Below are 18,382 nucleotides of genomic sequence, written 5' to 3'. Positions count from 1 at the left end.
TGCAAGAGAAGTCTTAAAATTTTTTGAGAGTCAAAGAAAAAAATAATTGCAAAAGCAAGGACTTAAATTGAACCTTTTTTTTGGGGGGGGGTAGCTTATTTTAAAGAACTTGGGCAATAACATGAAGAGCACTTAGAGCTGTACTATGTTCTACTGCTATTTCAAAGAAAAACTGAATGGAACTCACAGCAGCCCTGGCACCAAAACAAATTAACTTTTTATTGGGCAAAATGTCATTAAATGATCAGGAAAATGAAAGAAATTTGGGTGAACCAATAAAATTTTGTAAATAAGACTTGTGCCTCTACAGTACGTACCAAAAGTCCCATTACAGCCCTCAAACTTCCGTGCAAACTGTCCTTTTATCAGCATGTGTATGTTGAGAGAAGCTTTTAAGTAGCATAAACAAATTACAACAAGTAAACCATCATTTACTCCAGGCGTTGAGTGTGCACACCGTCATTTTCATTGCACAAGGAGCGATGTGAAATGCGCCGCAGCATTGCTGGAGTGATGGAAGCAAATGCATTCCGAACAGCATCTTTGAGGTCTTAAGTTGTCTGATAACTATTCTGGGGCGACTTTTTGGTTTGATGTATCCCCATAATGCGATATCACAAGATGTCAGATCAGGGACTCGTGGTGGCCATTTCAGAGGTGCCGGTAACGCTGGCAATCCTCTTCCCATCCATCTATCTCTGAACACTTCGTTTAGATATTCTCTCACACTTATTGCGAAATGAGCTAGCATCCTGTTGAAACCAGATTCGATCGCGAAGCCCGTTCCAATTTTGCGATACTAACCAGTCGCGTAGCATGGCGAGATAAGTGTGCTGATTCACTGACATGAGTCTCATGAGTCTCGGGGTCTTCGGAATGGTTGATGGTCTTCCAGAACGCGGTTTGTCCTTAATGGAATCAGTTTCAAATAGCTTCTTCTCCCAACGTAAAATTGTTGGTTTCGGTGGTGCTACTCTATTAAATCTAACGTTAAAAATCATTTTGGATCTCTTTCAATGTTTTCTTAAAGTGAGGTCGTTCATGAGCCCAGGTAATCATGACGATTCGTTCCTCCAGGGTATAATTTGATTCGTCAGACATTTTTTCACGACCCAATATCACCTGGAACCCAAAATATCATATAGCACAATTAGATGGGGCGTAATGGGACTTTTGGTACATAGTTTGTAATGATAATACATCTTTTGTTTAGATAGCTAAGGCAAAACATTATTATTAAATATGTACAATTAATGACAAAATAATGCAGTATTAATATATTTACATTTTAACCTTCATTATTGTTTAGTGAAAACTTAGGATCTTGGACAAGGATAAAGAAAAATGATTGAAAAACCTGCCTTTAGAGAAGAAAGTTTGGGAAGGTTATGTTTAATTCTTTTGTGTCAGTAGGGATGGAAGGATTGTAGGTAGTTTTTAATTCAATTTAGTCAAACAAATTGAGTACAACAGTGCTAGTAATTCAATCTACTTGGGGGTTTACTTTTTTAAAGTTTTAATAAATAATTGTTGAGCCAGCCTTATTTTGTGTATTGTAAAAAAATTAGTGGAATGTAAGAAAGAATTAGAAACAAAACTATAAACTATTTAGAACAAGTTCAATTGCTTTTAAAAACAGTAAAAAGCTGAGGTCAGCCAGACTTAGAGAAAGAAGTTGAAATATTAATGGTACTCTATAACGAAATAAAAAAAGGCAGGCATTCCTGAGTTAACAAGCTGTGCAGAGCATGAAGTAGACCCAGTTTTTGTGCTTGAAGGTTGTAGTAAAGAAACGGGCTTTAGGCGCTCCCACCGTCAAATCAAGAAACCACCCCAAACTGAATTGCAAACAGAGCACTGATCTCTCTTTCTATCTCACAGCAACAGCTAATGCAATTCATCAGTTTCACTGCATTAGAAAAAGTAAGCCGCCTTGGCAAGCTCAACACTGTCACTTTGAGCCGGTGGAACGACCCGACTTGCGCTCGTATTGAACTGCTGGGTATCGAACTCGGCCTCTCCGGACAGCTGGTTACAAGGACATTTATAAGGTGTGGCTCGTTTATTCGCCCTTCACTCCTAAATCTAATACATGAGGTATATTTATACATATATATTTGTTGTGTGTGTCTGTTTAAAGCTACATAATCGCTATGTTATAATTATATTGAAACTTACCATCTATAGACCTCACAAATCTTAGCGAATTCACTTCACTTACCTGCAACATAAAACATTACAGATTTAATCGATATTTTATTGCAACATTTATTTTTATTTAATATGACCTAATAAATGTTTTACATAAATTTCACGCAAATATTAGTTTTTTGTTTCAAGTACAAAATAAGCATAGTTTTTTTTTCTATTAAAAACCTAAATGCCACGAAATAGATTATCTGTTAAGCATTGCAATATATATGTGCATTTATTTAATGTATGTAGACTACCATATTAAGTACAGTAACTGAAATGAAAGACATTTAAGGTAATAAGTACTTGTATTAGCTTCATTGCGCAAATCATTTTGATCAATGCAATAACCTTAGATTAATAAAAGAATATCCATAAAAAATAACTCTGCACCAGTTTTGGAATTCAGATTGATTCATGTATTTTTGGCACATCGAGGAATGAACACTCAAAAATTGAAAAATATTGATAAATTTATTTATTTGCAAATTAGTTGCAAACAAAATATGTCATTTATTTAAGTTGTAAGATTAGTTTAATTCAATTTAATTGCTATGACAAATTAAAGTTTAATTATTATTATTATTTCTTTTTAATTTATTATTTTTTATTTATTTATTTATTTATTTTGTGCATACAAAATTACAACCAAAGAAAAACTAAAACAAAAATAATACAAAAAATAAAAAAAAAAGAAAATAAATCAAACTTCTATTCACATCTATGCACATAGACAATGGATAAAATCCGTCTGTCAAGTCTGTATTTTACAGAAAGTGTTTTTAAATAAATAAACATATAAAATACAATAAACAATTAATTAATAAACTTAAATTAAATGATAAATGTGTAACGCATTTTAAATAATAATGATTAATTCACAGTTTCTTTTTCTCTTCTTCCTTATTTTTTTCTAATTTTTCTAATAACAAAAATTAACTACTTTTTACGCCCTCGAAAAGGTAATTGTAAATAAACAAACAATATTTCAGTAAAAAGTGAAAATAAAATAAATAAACATACACCCTTTCTAAGAAGATAAAAACAAAAAAGACAAAAACAAAAGAACACCCGAAATAAAAAATGGCTCAAAATTTAACTTCATAAAATAAAATCATAAAATAAAATAATCCTCCTATGCCCTTTACCAATTAAATTCATTTATTAATTCATTTCTGTAATAACTGGCTTGCCTTAAGTACATAACGAGATTTGACCAGTTTCCACCCTTTAACAAATTAAAAACCTCTTCCTTAGTCAATTTTTTCTTTTTTAACCATTTGACCCTCCATTCAGATAGAACGGTACACACCCCAATGAAGTGAAATGTATCCTCTTTTTCGTTAGAGTTACAGAGGGAACATCTAACTGTATTGTCTCGTTTCCAATGTTTAAAATTCAGATTTAGGGATTCAGTTCTAGCCTTACAAATCCATCTCATTGAATATAAATCACTATCATCATTCAAATATATAGTGCCGTCCCCGACAGAACAAAGCTTACCGTACAATTCATACCTTGATTGTATACAATTATTTAAGGCTTCTTCTTTTTGAGCTTTTATTAGATCTTGCCTCAAACTTTGTAATTTTTGCCGCAATGATGGGATATTTGACAAAGGTAAATGTGCTGCACCCAACTCCCCCCATTTTTTATACCAGTATATATTCCTTTTAATAGTCTCATTACACATAATGTGGGGTAGACGAGTGGAGGGCATTTCTAAAACTTTTAGTATATACTTGAAGTGAAGCTTCAAAGTATAAGAATATATAGATTCAATTCCGGTTTCAAAGTCTACTATATAATTTGGGGTATACCGGGGAAGTGATAATAATTTTTTTATAAAGTATCTTCTAAATTTTTCTAAACAGTCGTAAGGCTCAAATCCCCAGACTTGAGACCCATAGCTGACTACTGAACGAGAAACAGAATGAAATACTTCTAACTTGGTGGAGTAGGGAATATCCTTTTTCATCATTAAGTTATGCCAAGTAGTGTTCAGCCCAAATTTTGCATGACTAATTCTTTCTAGAAAATGCTCGCTAAGAGATACTTTTGAGGAGATGGTCATACCAAGGTATTTATAAGAATTTACAATATCGATTTGTCGCCCCTCTAAATACCACTTTTCAAATCTAGAAAGTTTACCACCATTTCGGAACACTACGACTTTCGATTTTGCTAAGTTTATATTTAATCCCCACAAACTACAATATTCACCCAGTTTGTTTATCATCCTTTGTAATTTAATAGGGGTTGATGCTAGCATAACAACATCATCAGCATACATGAGACACCTAATGTTTGTCCCAGCCACATCTAAGCCTTCTCCAATGCTATCGTGCAAATCATTTAGAAAGAGTCCAAAAAGTAATGGGCTCAGAAGACAACCTTGCCTCACGCCAATATTAGTGTGAAAGAATTCAGACATCCCCTCTTTATGCCACACTGTAGCCCTCGTTTCATCGTAAAAACCCCTTAAAATATTTATTACTTTCGCTGACAGTCCCAAATTAGCCAACTTAAAAAATAGCGCATGCCGGTTGACACAATCGAAAGCAGATTTGAAATCTATAAAAAAACTGTAAATTTTTCGCCGCTTTTTTGATAATACAATTTTGAGAATGTTAAGAAGGGTGAAGATATTGTCAACTGTAGAGTATCCAGGACGGAATCCCGCCTGAAATTCGTTTAGAATATTATATAAATCCACCCAATCCCACAATCGTTTTAATAAGATTCCTGTAAATAGTTTTGAAACCACATTAATAAAGGAGATCCCTCTATAATTTGTAACAGAGTTTAAATCACCTTTTTTATATAACGGATAAATGATCGATTCGTTAAAACTACGTGGAATTTTACAAGTCTCATAGATATAATTAAAAGTGTTCACTAACTGTTCGAGAAAATTATCAGAACTGTTTTTGAAAAATTCGTATGGTATTGAATCAATTCCTGGGGCTTTGTTATTTTTCGCTTTTCTAAGAACATCTTTCAATTCTAGTAGTGTAAACTGTTTATCTAAATCTGAATTAGACCAGAACGGTTCGGCATAGAGAATTACGGCATTAGTTACTGAAGGGTTTAACAATTCCTGAAAATAGTTCATAAATTGGATCTTAGATATATTCGACTCATTAATATAATTACTGACTTTAAATTGCTTTATTAGTTTCCAGTAGTCTTTCGAATCTCTCACATTTTTAAATTTATCTTTTAAACTTTCAATATATTTTTTCCTTTTATTTTGGCATACCTGTTTGAAAATACTGTTCGCTTCAAGGTATAATTGTCTCACATAGGTATTATTATGTTTTCTAAAGATCTGTAAAAATCTAAATGAACGCTTGCGATACTTTTTACATTCGTAATCAAACCATATTTGTTTACCGATTTTAGCGATATTTGGCTTGTATATTTGGTTACCGTAATGGGAACAATCTACAATACAGTTTAACAAAGCGTCTAGTTTTTCTTCCGGCTTAATATGTTGTTTTGCCAGCAGCGCTATTTTCTTACTCATTTTTAGTTTAAAATGTTGTTCGTCTTGGTCTGACCATAGCAATTTTGAAAGCATGCGAGGTTTGCTAACATTGTTTGAAAATTGTTTATACTCGAAGGTAATCACAATTGGCATGTGGTCAGAATAAATTTCTGGAATTACCTCAAAATCAGAAACCAGGTTTAACAAATTAGGACTGACGCAACAAAAGTCAATTACTGAATTTCCTCTATCTGCAATAAAAGTAAATTCTCCGTTACTGTCCCCCTTGGTACGGCCATTTAATATAACAATGTCCGAATCTTCACAAAACTGTAAAAATAATTTACCCCTATTATTTAAACATAAATCTTTTGAATGCCTAAAACTTTCTACAATACACTTTTCTTGTGCAATACAATCAGGTAAGCTTTGTCCGTCAGCAACTCTTGCATTCATGTCCCCTATCACCACACTATTACAATTTATAGTTTCCATTACATTATTTAATTTGTTAAAATCTGAATCCCAGTGTGAAAAATTAAGATATACTGGTATTAAATAAAATTTCTGGTCATAAGCGATAATCTCGATAACATCATAATCAAGAATTTTAACAAATTTACAATTTAAATTCGGATAAATATTAGATTTGTAAGCTAATAACGTACCTCCACTAGGTCTTCCAAATTTATTTAATCTTTTTGCACCCAGCCAGTTAAGTTTAAAGCCATGAAAATATTTATCAAATCTATGACACTCCTCACTAACTAAGAAAGCTTCATACAGCACTATAATTTCATATTGTTTTAAAAACTCGAAAAAGGAAACATCATTAAATTTACTAAACAAGCCATGAACATTATATGAACATATTTTAAATTTGTTAGTTATGCACTTACTTGTGTTAACCTGACAGACGTCTTTATATTATACAACTTGTTTATTACAGACATTTACTGAGGTTGTTTCTCTAAAAGAACTTTGATCTTCTTTCTTCTGTTTATCTTCTCCCATCTCTTCTTTTCTTAAATTTAACTTCTCAGCTGATACTTCACTCAATAACTTTTGAATAACTGTGGAAAAATCATAATTCGTAATTTCTTTTAATTTACTTATTCCACACTCTCTACCAAAAATAAGCCCTTCTTCCTCTATCCAATGAAATCTGGAATTGTTAATAAATAAATTTTGATTCCATACTGATACTTGCAATTTAGGGTTTGTTTCTTTTATGCATTTTCTCAGATATAAAAGTTTCCTTTTTATATCTCTCTGCATCCCAGTGAGATCTTTCTCCACTGATATTCCCGTTCCCCTCAGTATTCTGGCGTTTTTTAAAATGTTTATCCTTTCCGCTTCTTTTGGAAATTCCGCTAGAATGATTTTCTTACTGGCATTTTTATTGCCTATAGGCTGAGCTCGATATATTGTAATATCTTCTGGAGTGTTTAATAGATTCAAGCACAAGTTTTTTACCTTTTGTAAACAGTCTTCTTCAGGGCTCATTGTAATACCTTTAAAAATTAAATTTTTTCTTTTCACTTCCCTTTGAGTAAATTCCATCTGGCTTCTTAATTTTCTATTTATGTCTTGCTGCTTTTTTATTTCTAATTTCAGGGTGGAATGTTCATGACGGAGAAGCTCCAACTGGGCAGAGAGGATAGAAATATCTTGTTTTGTCGCCATATTTTTTAACTTTAAATCAAATAGCTCACTTAACTGATTCACATTCATATTTCCTACCTATTTATTTTACCTATTTCCTATTTTGTGATTTACAATCTGTATAAATATATACAATAAGTAAATAGGTAAACAAGATGAACTGGTAAGGGAAGAGCAGGAGGAAAGAAGTTACCCAGCGATAGCACTCTCTACAGGAGAGAGGAGATTGTGAAGAGGAGAATATGAGTAGGAGAGAGGAGAGATAGGAGAATAATTACGTTTAGTTCTTGGACAGTAAAAAAGTCGCGGGGCCACTGGCGATTCAGTCGTCGAGGAGTATTGTTAGGGATGTCAGAGGAGGCGAGAGGCAGTACAAGAGGATTTGAGCAAGTAGCGAGAGCAGTTTGGAACTTTTGATATTTAGTCTTAGCGAGTTGGTCTATGAAGGAAATGTTGAGGTCGTTGTGAAGAGTGAGGTTAGTCACCGTAGAAAGGAGCGTCAGCTATCTGTCGGAGGAGTTTTGATTGTAAAGTTTAAACCGTCCGTAGGTTGGTTGGTTTGGCTGAACCCCACAGCTCTAGTCCACCATAGATTTGAGGATGGTATTGTATAGTAATCGTTTGAATTCAATGGGCAATTTGGAGCGTCATCCCAGTACTCTGTAAAGCAGTTTCGCACGTTTCGTCATTGCTTATCTTTTAAGTCTAGTGTGTGGGTTCCACGTGAGTCTTTTGTCTATGTAGAGCCCAAGGAAGCGCGACAGATCAGTACAAGGAAGAAGTTTAATTATTTAGAAGAAACGTTCAAATTAATTAAAATAGAAGTCATGTAATTCTAATAAAAATAGCAGAGTTAGTGAAATCTTTTTTTTAAAGTAATTGATCTAGCCACTTTTTGATTAAATGTGCAACTACATGGGTTTTATTTACTCATATAAAGAAGCAAACTTTATCTTCTCTGAAACCACTCTCAATTACAGTCATAGTCACAACTCGGATTAAATTAAGACAATATAAATGAAAATGTGACAATATGTTTTTTGTTTCTTTTATTTTTCTGGCTGGCTTTGGATTTTGATTATCTGCAGATATTAGTTCATCAAGTCAATATTGTAACTTCCGCTTTCAATGTTAACCAAAAGTGGTTGTTAAACACTCAGAGTTAGAGAGAATACAATAGCTGTTAGTAATTTGAGGAGGTCAAATGGTCTATTAACCAGATTGATGAAAAATAAAAACCAGAATCAATTCAGATCTAATAGTTAAATAATTTTTTTATAACAATATTTTGTTAACAACATAAAACAAATTATTAAAGACAATTTTTCGAACAAAACTATGCGAACCAGCTTCCCTAGTGGTAAACGAAGTCAGACTCTTTAACTAACAGATTTAAGAGAGGTTGCAGTTGATAAAAAAATATTTGACGGACTAAATAACGTTTAAACATTTGAAAATTTCAAGATAATTCAAATTCTGAATCTGCGAAGGTATCAAACGTCTTATATTAAAAAAAAAAAATAAGAAAAAAAAACTAAGTTAATTCACCAAATTTCAAAACTATCCAGAAAAAAATTTAACATGTCCTAGTTTTAACTATTAATGCCACAATTTCATCCAGCAAAAAATGAAAATTATATGTTCCTCCAGGAAACCATAGAATTGATAAAGAACAAACACTATTGACATTTCTACCAAATTAATAAATCATTTTTAAGCATTAGCATTTTAAGAAGCAGAATGAAATGACATTCTACCTTGAATTACTGAAGGACAAATGGGTTTTTAAAAAATTATACGTATTCATAATGACGTGGAAGTTGTGCCAGTTGTATCGTAGGCCGGAAAAAAAAATATATGAATTTTTTTCCGAAACATAATTATCTAAAAATAGAGGTATATCCTTTATTTTGCATCCAGGTTTATTGACTGCAATAGTTAAACGAAAAAGATAACTGATAAATCACTTTTTAGAACTATTAAGTTAGAGTACAAATAGTAATGTTTATGCATTCGTGTAATGTCATTATTAAAGGAATCATCCAAAAATAATCCTGAGCTTGATGTGGATGTGGTTTTGAGTTTGTTACTATTAGCTCCATGTGGCCCATTCACAATTATAAGCAATCCTTCGTAGGTAAGGTAATAAAGCGTTACAAATTTTGAAAATACAGAATTTAATCAAGTCCATAACTAGGAGCCAAATCGAAGTAATACCTAGCAATTATTTCGCGCATACATTCACACTAACATTTCCTAACTTAGATATTCCTTTATTTAAATCTAAGAATAGATGCAATTAAGTTTGAAAATCCAGAAATCATAAAAAACCTTGAAGCAACGAAATTAAGGACATTTTTACAAAAGTAGTCTTGTTAAACTCCTATAAAAATAGCCTTAATTCAGGCTTGTTTGATTGACAACTTAGCTAATTTTTATTAATTGGTTTTTTTACTTTTAGATAGCCACTTTTGTCTTCTGAGTTCTCTGGCGCTTGAAGGCTTCCACAGAATAGTGTTCTCTTCTTACTACACCACTCATAACTTAGCCGTGGAAACTTCCAAGTCGAAAAAAATTAAGGGCTTTATGAACTTACGAGCCTGTGTTTTCCAATCAATGCGTTTCCCAGAGCTGATCCATCGCTCTTTAATTACTCTCAATAAATAGTTAAATAGTTAAAGACAAATTTATAATTATATTTTTATAATGTGTATTAAAAATGCTATCACAAATAAGGCAAACAGAAAAATTTAAAACCACATCTTAGATGAAAAAAAAAAGGTTTACATAACTTCTACTTTATTCAACTGAGGTGTTTATTTAAATCATCAATTCAAGTAATTACCACCAGTTGATTAATTAATGTTTCCATAATTTTTTAAATTTAAATTGTAAATGAATGCATTTAGTGAGCTCCAAATATTACTTGAATTAAAAATAAATAAATAAATAAATCAACAAATACAAAATTTCAATGGTAAAGTTTACTTTTTACTCTAAGTAAATAGAATTATGCAACCAAGACTGAAAATGTTTTGGATCCCGCATAGTAAAATGTTTATAAAATGTATTATATAGAACGTAATTGTATATAAAAAAAAAGAAGTGAAAGTAGAGGTATACCTACTTTTTCAATTCTGTGTTCTTGAATTGACATTTTACAGAAAAGTTACAGCAGTGGAGTTCAAAATAAAACCAGTAAAACAATTTTCTTAAAACGTTATTTCTAACAAAAATGACAGGCCATTGTAACACAGTAGTAATTTTAAGTTTTTAATAAAATCATTGGTGTTCTTTTCAAAAGAATCGCTGAAAACTGAAAGAGAATAAATAGAAAATGAAGTCGCGTTTTTATAATTTGATGACTGATTAAAAAAAAAACAAATGCAATTCTTAGTCTTGATTGATTGCATTTTTAAATCCTGCAGGGAATACAGAATTTTAATCTAACAGATGCACTAAACAAAAAATAAAACGCACTATGTCAAAACCACTCTGTTTGGTTGCTTTGGAGATCTTAGTACTTTAATGAAGAAGAATTTGGAAAATATGGCAGTACTTCTATCACAAAACCCTAGGGAGAAAGTAAAAATCAATTCCATGTGAAATTGATTGTAATAATAATAACATATAGTTTGTTCCTACTGAAGGAATATTAAATATTAATTTCAGCTGGCTGGCATTATTCTTAGGTATTAGGAAATATTTAATAAAACAACTTGGGTTAATAATTCCAAGTCGGATTTAATAACACACTCTAGCGGTAGTTCTTAGAGTTATTGTTTTACTGATAGTATCTTAAAAGATATCTCAAAAAAATTCATCTTTTTTTTTTTCTAAGGCTACAGCTAGAATTATAGAAGAACATTTATCTTTCATTTTAGATGCATCGTTTTCTAATAGCCATGTAAATACTTTCAATTATACCAAACAGCATCTTCACTCTGACAACTTTATAGTTTATAGTTCTTAATTATACAAACTTAACTCGAAAAATAGAAGATTTATTCATTTAATTGTTTTTGTTTTTTTATAGAAATTTATAAGGTTTTGACCATATTTATGTTATTCTATTACTGAATTGAATTCATTGTCAGGAGTTTTTTTAACATGTATGATCTGAAAGGAGTCTTTTAACCGTAATAATCTATTTTAAAAGAGAACTGTGATTTAAGTGAGACTAGAGTACATAGAATAGTTCCTGCCTGTGCAAGCCGAGACCTCACTTGCTTCTTGTGCTCTTCACTAGAGTAGAAAGAAAATAAAATACGACAGCGGGATTAATTATGTATCTATAACTTTAGGAAGTTACTTAATCAAACATCAATCATGTTGAATATTTTATACTTCCGAGATCTACTCGACTATGCATGCAAAAGTTATGACGACAATTGATTGCGTACTGCATTCTTGCTTACTGCATTGAAATTGAATGAATAAGCATTTCTTGAACATGTACTCAACTGATACTTCCGAGTGTTTGAGACAGTGAATGAAGTAGAGAATGGTTCGTAAAACATGAATACGGACGTAAGATATCCAGAGGGTTACATAGGGTATTGATTCTAGTGGTCGATTAGTACCTGAAAGCCTATTAGTTCGTTACATTATTATTAAGTCCCTTCTGTCTTTTCTCAGTGATGTTACTCAGTTACAATCTTGCTGTCAGGTTCTTAAATCCGCTTTTATTTGCCTGGATTTTAATTGTATTGAATGCCTCTCTGTCTCGACGACAAACTTATGTTTTCAAGAGAAATTATTAAGAATATATCCTCGCATACAACCAGTTGAAAATTAATTTATTCCATTTCATTCAGGGGAGACAAAAGTCGCTTACAGACGGTTTTTCTTTAGCCAGTCTTGTTAAAATGATTTTTAAACATCTGCTTTCTCAGGCTCGTTTTAAGTAGGTTTCTTGGACAAAGATATCTTATTTTTTTTCCAAAGCCGTTAAGCCATTTTCTGTCTGGCAGCCCAATATCTTTCATAGTGGTCATGCCCTGTATGTAGTGCCGGGCACTCGTTCAAATGGTTAAAAATCATTACGCCGTCATTGCACAATGGGCAAATCGGCGAGTCCCTAATACCTATCTTGTGGAGGTGTGCTTGGAGATAGTCGTGCCCTGTAATTCCTCGGAAGAGCACGACAGACTCTTTTCTTAGGAGGCCGGCAGGTATCCTGTCTTCTAGCAGTGTTGCCCACTGCTTTCCAGCGGCCATGCTCCTGAATTCCGCGTGTAATTTATGTGGTTACCTATAACTTTTTTAGCCGATGCGTAACACATTGCGTGGTCGGGCTGATCACATTGACTTCCCTGTTTCGCAAAGTTATTGGCCTGCTCGTTCCCTGGTAATCCACAATGTGCCGGAATCCACTGGAAAGCCAGGTGCTTTCCTTCTATAAGTATCTTTTCAATAATTTCCTGGCACGCTCTTACATTAGCGGAAACTCCACTCTGAGCTCTCCGTTACGGCTATTAACGCTGCTTGGGAGTCACTAAGAAAGACTACTTGGTCCAATTTCCTTTCAACCACGTATCTCAGACCTATCAGGAATCTTAGCCCGAATCTCCCCATCGAAATTTGATGCCCACGTTCCAACACGTTCTGAGAACTGGAAGTTGGTACCAAACACTCCAGTTCCCACACTTTTAGTGGCACCTTCTGCTGAACCGTCTGAATAAATGTGGGTACAAGGAGGAGATGGATAACATTCTCCTTCATAATTCAAGGGCTAGAGTTCTCAACTCGGTCTCACTGTTGACGCCGTTTTTTTTACGGGCTCCATGAGATGGAGTCGAACCAAAGGTGTTCTTCTTATTTTCCAGTACGACTCATTGTACAGAGGCTCTCTCCTGCCAAGGGATAAATTATACTTTTAGCGAATAGCATGTATATGGGTTGAAAATTTCACCTGAGTTTTTAGCTTTTCGACTTCAGGTGGTCTATCTTTTTACCAGTAATCAATCCTCAATCTTGCTAATCTCTCCTTCATGTTTAGAGTTCAATTTCTCGCCGAACTCTTAGGGAATATATTTCTGATTGCAATTGCATGGCCGCTAAAGGAGTAGACTTAGGACCTCCTGTAATTTTTCTTGGTATCTTATAGCATACTTTACACTCTCAAATCCTTTAGTATTGTTTCTTGTACTATCTCTGCTTTGTGGTTTCTAAGCGCTATCGCGGCACCATATTAAATGTTAATTTTCAATCGTTAAATACAACCATCTAATTACGGTACTGTTGCTAGTATGAATTGCAAAACAAAATGTCTGTAAGAATTACATGTAAATAAAGATTTCAAAAGCTTATTTACTAATTTATATTGAAACTTTCCCATTTGGTGACAAAATTTACCAATTAATTTTCTCTCTTAGTGATAATAGGATGGAGAAAAAAAGAGTAGATAGCGTGCGGTAAGGACAGACATCTACATTGCACAATAAATCAGCAACAATCAAAACAAACAAAAATGTGAGAAAATACCAAAAATAAGTAGAAACAAATTTTTGTATTTTTTACGAAATATATTTTTATCTAAACTTATCACTGGGAGTGCAAAACTGATACAACAATGACCTTTATAGAATAGCAAGTAAATTTTTCACACACAAAAAATTGTGTATTTACAATTGGCAACAGGCAAAACACATTGCACAAGTGTTAAGGATTCTTGTGCCGGATTGTGTGAAAGTTAAAGTGAAAAAAGTGTTTATACTTATTAATCTCTCATGTGGTTGAAAATTATTAGCAAATCTTTTTTTAATAAGTTGCTTCACTCACGGGTATCTACTAGTGAACGGAAGAAAACTAAAATGCCCATTATGTAGAGAAAGGTTGACGGTGATCCACATACTAGAAGAGTGTCTGGCAATCAAAGGGAAAAGTCAAAGGGCTACCATGTAACTTGCGGGCATTATTAAAAGAGGGTTCCCCTTATTTAGAAAGGCTATTTGTCTTTTGAAGAATAGCGATTTGTATAGCGATTTGTATTTAGATAAGTTAGGTTAGGATACATTCAAGCGAGGAGTGGAATATCGAGTACACTCCTCCAGAATGAATGTACGCGTAGAAAGCGTGTATGTATTAGTAAGAATGTATTTATTGGTATGAATGTACTTGCTGGTATAAATGTATTTATTGGTATGAATGTATCTTCTGGTATGAATGCATTTATTTAGTTAGTGCTTAGGTAAAATGATTTCATAAGCAATCCCCTGCTATTAGCTAAAGAATGGTGCGAAATGTTAAGCTGACTTCTCCCCGGTCGTCGGATACGATGGTAAAGAGAGTAAGTCAGGATCATTACACCATATCTCCTCAGCTCCCTCCGTCTTTGACCATTCAAAGGCGTTGTTTCGGATGCTGGGTATTTTGGGTAAGCGCCATTCTAGTTCGAGTGGAAAGGAAACAAGATAATTGTCAGCTGAAAGGAGGAAGATGAAACATGGCTTCAAACGACAATAATTGAAAAACCATGGTGTTGATTCTTTAGATTTTTCCAACATTTAATGAACAAAATTAAGTACACATTTAACGAATAGTACAAAGTTTAAACAAAGACCACATGTAAAGAAACAAAACAAAACTACAACCTGGTAGTATTACAAAATATTTAATTTTAGAATTCCTCGAATAAACTTATGTTTTAGGTTCCAACTGAGAATGTTGAATCAAATAGACGCTATAGCAAATAGAATTTTGGAAGCCAACAGTTATTTTTAAGAAAAAGACTAAAATTTTGTGTAATTCCAGAAATGATGGCACAAATAGAAAAACGTGAAAAGTTATTTATGTGCTTACAATAATTTATCTTTACTTTTGTTACCAGGTTCTAATTTGTGTCAATTTTTAAAGTTATGCAGTAGAGAACAAATTTACTAATAGTGATTTGAACTGATTAACAGCATATGGAACTTTTCAATCGGTTTAGGATGGGTACTGTAAATATTAGGTACTTAAACTTAAGCAAGAGGTGTATTAGAAATTAGAAGTTACTATTTACATTAATGAGTTTACAAAAATAAAAGTAATTGACGCTGGTTGGATGGTGAAAGCCAATGCCAAAAAGCCGAAGAAAGAAAACGTACTCGATAATCTCGTAACTAATTGAAGAATATTCCAAACGAAATTACAATAATTTTCATTCTCGTTTCAACTAAATATCCCATTTCAGTTTAAAGTTTATCCCGATTGCTCGTTAAACATCGACAGTTGTAAAAAAAACGGCCTTTGGCAATGATTTGCAACTGATCAAGGATACAAATATTAAAGAAAGAATAGAATGTCACGCCTTCATGATGTTTTCTATTTATTATAAATCTATGAGTGCACGAATTAATGATTTTTAGAAAGTATTTCCTGAACAACCTTTCCTTAGGGTCTCATCCTTGTCACTTTAGATTCATTAGCATTTACCCCAAGGGTGTTTTGTTCTAATTTACTGAATCTTTTGAGCTAATTGTCAAGAATAAAAAAGAAAAAGAAGAAGTAAGTTAACTTGCGCAGATAAAACTAGCCATTGATCGGGATTCGCAAGGCTGGAAATTTATTTCTTTTTGAATACTATTCAGCGATCTACTTACATAAGTTTTATGCACACGTTTGATTAATATTTACATTTATTTGATAACTTGTCTTTAAATATATACTGTACAATTTTGATCTTACATGAGCGTATGTATTTCCTCATTAATCTGAGTGTAACGTCACAATAGATTAAAGTCGTGCACGAATGCTGTAATTTTCAAGTTTCGACTCAGTGAATTACAAACATTCTTATTACTCTTATAAAAGAGCTCCATCATACACGTGTTTATGTTTAATTCTTAACAAAGTTAAGCTATTTTTCCATATTATTGAGGCTCCTGAAAAATAAAAAATCCTAGGTTTTATGGAAGTGATTTGCTTCTAAGTTTAGAAGAACTAAAGTCATCTGAATGTTTGTTATTCATAGTAATGTTTAATTATTCTTGATAACTGGGTAGGCACGTTACATGTGAAGTATAGTGGCTAGAAATATCTGTTGCAACATACTTCGATCCGTAATGCTTAAAATAATCAACTATATCACAGTTTGTGTGGATTAAATTTATCTACAGATACAAAGCAAGCTACCACGTCGTCATCAAACCAACTGACTTAGTAAGACACAGAAGACGGACAATTTGGTGACAAGTGTAAATTTCTTAAACCCAAATATGATGATTCAATCTCTGAAGATGGAGGTTAATCCAATACCATGAAATAATGAAATAATTTATATTAAATACGAGTTGTGGCTATTAAATAACGAGACTATTGCTGTAAAACATTTTATTTTAAATTTAAACATAGTTATTATCACCTTTAATATACACCACTCCCCTATCCCTACGACGCTCCATGCGAATTTACCATTGTTCGAAACAGTGCTGGAAATCTTTTTCTGTGAGCTCCTGCATGACGCGTGCCGCTTTTTCTTTCACAGCATCAACGGACTGAAATCGTGTCCCTCTTAATGCAGATTTGACTTTCGGGAACAGAAAAAAAGTCACTTGGGTCCAGATCAGGCGAATAAGGCGGATGGCCTAAAACTGGGATGTTGTACTTGGCTAGAAACGTATTGACAGACAATGCAGGATGAGCCGGCGCGTTGTCTTGATGGAGAATCCATGACTTGTTCTTCCACCAATCGGGTCGTTTTTTTCCTTACTTTCACGGAGTTGAGCAAGCGCCTCACGGTATAGTAATGTTGATTAATTATAATCGATATTTTCATACGTTTTGGACGTGGAAGGGCGGCGACCCGGGCGGTCATCATCTCCGACGTCTTCTCGGCCATACTGGAAACGCTTGAACCACTCAAAAACTCGCGCATGTGATTAATATTCATCGCCATAAACTTCTTTTAACAAAAGATAAGTTTCAGTAGCGGTTTCACCAAGTTTCATGTGAAATTTCACGACAGTTCGTTGCTCTACTACATGTGTGGTATCATTTTTTCGGCAAAACGAAACTAACACCTCTTACGCAAACGACGGTTCCGATCAGACAGATTTCTCTACAAACACGTGAGACGCTGCAATCGAAAGAGAAGGCTTTACGCTGCTCAGCTGTCGGTCGTTAGGATGTGGCGCATGCATAGTTCTTCAGTAGCAGCATCAGTCTCGTTATTTAATAGCCACACCTCGTATATCTATTTATGTAAATGAACTAGAGCTTTTGAGTTAAATTATTAGCCAATACATGTTATAGCGAGTAAATTTGGTAGTTAATAACAATTGGTAAACGCGCAGAACTTGAGTTCAAGGTTGGACAATCTGGTGGTTTATTTTCTCTTCCTAGAAGTGCACACCTCACTGTCCGCTAATTGGAAGCGCTGTCTGCACAAAAGAACACTGTCCGGAGCCGACAGTGCATTCAAAATTACCAGAGTTGGTCACGCACCTTAATATAAATACATAAATAATTTAGAGCGAATACTTTTAACCTGCAAAAAAGAAAAAAAAAACTAAACTGTTCTATTTTCTTGGCGGTTAGATCGTTACAGTGCACAAGTGTTTGCGGTTTTTCCGTTTAACTCTGTTTTCTTTTTTTTCCTTTTAACAGAAGCAATTTCTACCTGTTGAAACGGAAGTGTATTTTGCTGGGCAGGAATGTGCTGACAACAATCAACTCATTGTCGGGATCGTTATTTTATAGTACGTAAAATGTTTTTTAAGATTAAATTTCAAACTAATTTAGTTCTACATTTCCAAAAAAATAAGCGTTGATTTTCTGCTTAAGTGCCAGTTATCTTTTGTCCGTTTCTCTTTTCTTTATTTTTTAAACATGGTTTTCATAAAAAATGTTTCAAATAAAAATAATGAGTTTCTATCCCTACAGGTAACTTTAAAAAATTTGTGAAGTAATTTTGTTGAAAATAGCAAAAATGTATTTTATATCACAAATCTTTCATTTTAATTTGTACACACGTAGCAATGATTGGGCTATAATTGCAAAATTGTTTTTTTATAATTACAATACATCGAAATGACGCAAATCTTTAAAAAA

At 33.2% G+C, this 18,382-nt stretch overlaps 1 protein-coding gene across 2 annotated transcripts in view; it reads right to left on the bottom strand.

Moving 5' to 3' along the window:
• LOC141449772 (uncharacterized) overlaps nucleotides 1-18,382 on the bottom strand; it is a 255,913-nt gene that overhangs the window by 153,040 nt on the left and 84,491 nt on the right. The window contains exon 1 of one of the 2 annotated variants that reach the window (XM_074119521.1): nucleotides 6,352-6,562. The exons of the other annotated variant lie outside the window; for it this stretch is intronic. The gene's annotated coding sequence lies outside the window, so the exon portion shown is untranslated. Of the gene's footprint in view, nucleotides 1-6,351; nucleotides 6,563-18,382 lie in introns of those variants that run through there. 2 annotated transcript variants of the gene reach the window in all.

Source organism: Rhodnius prolixus, unplaced genomic scaffold (genome assembly GCF_049639745.1).
Source record: "Rhodnius prolixus isolate KJV_2025 unplaced genomic scaffold, Rpr scaffold_2, whole genome shotgun sequence".
NCBI lineage: Eukaryota > Metazoa > Arthropoda > Insecta > Hemiptera > Reduviidae > Rhodnius > Rhodnius prolixus.
This window is presented reverse-complemented; position numbering and strand designations above follow the sequence as displayed.